This window comes from Mus pahari, chromosome 9 (assembly GCF_900095145.1).
Source record: "Mus pahari chromosome 9, PAHARI_EIJ_v1.1, whole genome shotgun sequence".
Classification (NCBI taxonomy): Eukaryota; Metazoa; Chordata; class Mammalia; order Rodentia; family Muridae; genus Mus; species Mus pahari.
Genome location: NC_034598.1, coordinates 20,026,292 through 20,030,044, shown reverse-complemented (window position 1 = coordinate 20,030,044; position 3,753 = coordinate 20,026,292). Strand labels below are relative to the sequence as shown.

At 38.0% G+C, this 3,753-nt stretch overlaps 1 non-coding gene across 1 annotated transcript; it reads left to right on the top strand.

Annotated features, from left to right (window-relative positions):
- Positions 1 to 203: 203 nt before the first annotated feature.
- Positions 204 to 310, top strand: LOC115064767. Its single transcript, XR_003844587.1, has one exon. It is a non-coding gene; the product is annotated as a U6 spliceosomal RNA (small nuclear RNA).
- The last annotated feature ends 3,443 nt before the right edge of the window (positions 311 to 3,753 follow it).

Below are 3,753 nucleotides of genomic sequence, written 5' to 3'. Positions count from 1 at the left end.
ACAAAAAAACCTGAAAGAAATAGCAGGAGTCTATTTCAATATAATAACAATTATATATGACAAATCTACAGCCAATAATATAGTAACTGAGGAAAAATTGAAAATTTTCCTCTAAAATAAAATAGGGGTGCCTATTTCTCTCACCTGTATTCATTACAGTGCTCAGTCTTAGCTAGCACAATGCAACAATAAAAATAAATACTGTGCTTGCTTCAGCAGCACATATACTAAAATTGGAACAATACACAGAAGATTAGCATGGCCCCTGCACAAGGATGACACACAAATTTGTGAAGCAGTCCATTTTTTTTATAGAAGAGAACGTGGGGAAGAGCCTTGAAGTTATGAGCACAGGGGAAAGATTCCTGAAGAGAATACCAATGACTTGTGCTGTAAGATCAAGAATTGACAAATGGGACCTCATAAAACTGCAAAACTTCTGTAAGGTAAAGGACACTGTCAATAAGACCAAAAGGCAGCCAACAGATTGGATAAAGATCTTTACCAATCCTAAATCTGATAGGGAGCTCATATCCAATATATATAAAGAACTCAAGAAGTTGGACTCCAGAAAAATAAACAACCCTATTAACAAATGGGGTACAGAGCTAAACAAAGAATTCTCAACTGAGGAATACCAAATGGCTGAGAAGCACCTGAAAAAATGATCAAGATCCTTAATCATCAGGAAAATAAAAATCCAAACAACCCTGAGATTCCACTTCACAGCAGTCAGAATGGCTAACATCAAAAACTCAGGTGACAGCAGATGCTGGCAAGGATATGGAAAAAGAGGAACACTCCTCCATTGATGGTGGGATTGCAAGTTTGTACAACCACTCTGGAAATCAGTCTGGCGGTGCCTCAGAAAACTAGACATAGTACTACTGGTAGATCCAGTAATACCATTCCTGGGCATATACCCAGATGTTCCAACTTGTAATAAGGACACAAGCTCCACTAAGTTCATAGCTGCCTTATTTATAATAGCCAGAAGCTGGAAAGAACCCAGATGTCAGAGGAATGGATACAGAAAATGTGGTACATTTACATAATGGAGTACTACTCAGCTATTAAAAACAATGAATTTATGAAATTCTTAGACAAATGAATGGATCTGGAGGATATCATCCTAAGTGAGGTAACCCAATCACAAAAGAACACACATGATATGCACTCACTAATAAGCTCAGAATCCTTCTTAGAAGGGGGAACAAGATATCTATGGAAGGATTTACAGAGACAAAGTTCAGAACAGAGACTGAAGGAACAACCATCCAGAGACTGCCCCACTTGGGGATCCATCCCATAAACAACCAACAAACCCAGACACTATGGCAAATGCCAACAAGAGCCTGCTGACAGGAACCTGATATAGCTGTCTCCTGATGGGCAATGCCAGTGCCTGACAAATACAGAAGTGGATGCTCACAGTCATCCATTGGACAGAGCACAAGGTCCCCAATGAAGTAGCTAGAGAAAGTACCCAGGGATCTGAAGGGGTCTGAAGCCCCATAGGAGAAACATCAATATGAACTACCCAGTACCCCCAGAGCTCCTTGGAACTATATCACCAATCAAGGAAAACACATGGTGGAACCTGTGACTCTAGCTGTATATGTAGCAGAGGATGGCCTAGTAGGTCATCAATGGGAGGAGAGGCCCTTAATCCTGTGAAGATTCTATGCCCCAGTAAAGAGGAATGCCAGGATCAGGAATGGGAGTGGGTGTGTTGGGGAGCAGGGGGAAGGGGGAGGGGACAGAGGATTTTCAGAGGGGAAACTAGGAAAGGGGATAACAGCTGAAATGTAAATAAAGTATCTAATAAATTTTTTTTAAAAATAATAAATAAATAAATACAACAAATTAAAAAGGAAGATCAAACTATATCTCTTTGTAGATGGTATGATCCTATACTTAATAGACCTTAAAGATTCATCAAACTTACTTGAATTGATAAAGATGTTCAGCAAAATAACAGGATACATAATCAATGTACAAAGATTAGCATCTAAATACTAATAATGACTTTCTAAGAAAGAAAACAGAAAAAATTTACAAATCACAGATGATATCTTCAAAATGACCTAGGAGGGTCTTTAGAGATTGCTCACTAGTTAAGATCACAGGCTGCTCTTCCAAGAATTTGGTTCTAGTAAATCCCAATTTCCACACCACAGTTCATCACAGTCTCAGAGTTTCTAATACCTTCTTCTGGCTGCCACATGCACCAGTCATGGTCATGATGCACAGATATACATGTAGGTAAAACACCCATACACATAAAACAAACAAACAAACAAACAAACAAACAAATAAATAAATTTAAAACTCACTTTAAAATACATAGGAATATTTAACCAAGGAAGTTAAAGACCTCTGTAATGAAAATGTTAAGATCCTAGAGATATAAATTGGCAAAGGAGCTAGAAGATGGAAAGAAGTCCAGCATTACTAGATAGGCAGAAGTGATACTATAAAAATGGCTTAATGTTTACAACTTTCACCATAAGGGAAAAACTTGTTTGCATAGCTCTAGCTAATTGTTATTTTTTTTAAAGATTTGTTTTATTTTTATTTGTGTGAGTGTACATGTGCATTTTTGCTTGTGTGTGTGTGTGTGTGTGTGTGTGTGTGTGTGTGTGTGTGTGTGTGTAGAGAGAGAGAGAGAGAGAGAGAGAGAGAGAGAGAGAGAGATTAACAGAGGCAGAGTGATAAGAGAGAGAAGATGGGGAGAGAAAGGACAGACAGTTAGACTGAATGAATGAGTGACTGGTGAGGGTGTGGATATAACATGTATGAGTCTTTTCAAAGACCATAAAATGCTGTGAGATTCCCTGGAACTGGAGTCTCAGGTAGTTGTGATTCACATGAAGTAAGTACTGGCAATTGAACTCAGTAGCAAGCACTGCTTCTTAATCACCAAGCCAATCTCCAGACCTGCACCTTTTGTTATCCATTCATTAGTGGGAGGACATGTGTGTTATCTATTTTTCCTCTCCTTTTTTCTTATGAATAAAAGTTCCATAACTATGTATGTTCAATTGTTCAGTTTTGGGTGACATGTGAATGTGTTATTTTTCTGGTAGTTGATAACATCAATCATATTTTCAGGTACATATCGACAATATGTGCATCTTTTTAGGTTAATAGCCATTCAGAAAGTCATTTGAATGTTTTTAGCTAATATATATATATATATTGCTGTAAGATTCTTTATGTGTTTCAGATACGCTTATCTTAACATATAGATGCTTTGTAAGTATTTTACCCAATTCTGTTAGAGCTGTTTCCCTTTCTAAATCATGGGGGTGGGGAGGAGTGCCTGATGATGGCTCAGTGGATAAGGTCACTTGTGCAAGAATGAGGACTTGAGTTCAAATCCCTAGCAGCCACATTTTTAGAAAGCCAGCCATGGCCAGGCAAAACTGCCATCTTGGAGCTGTGGGTAGTACAAACTGGCTCTCAGTCACAGTTTCAGAGAGGGAGAGACCTTGACCCAAAGAAATGAGGCCAATAGAGCAGGGCACCAAATATTTCTCCTCTGGCCTCCATAGACATGCATACAGGTATGCATACCTGCACATACACATGCATATACACCCCCATATACAAATGACATGTTTTAAACACAAAGGTTTTTAATTTTGATAAAGTCCATTCTGTTTTAAGTTTTTTCTTTCTTAAAATTATTTTATTAGTTATTTTCTTCATTTACATTTCAAATGCTATCCCAAAAGTCCCCTATACCCT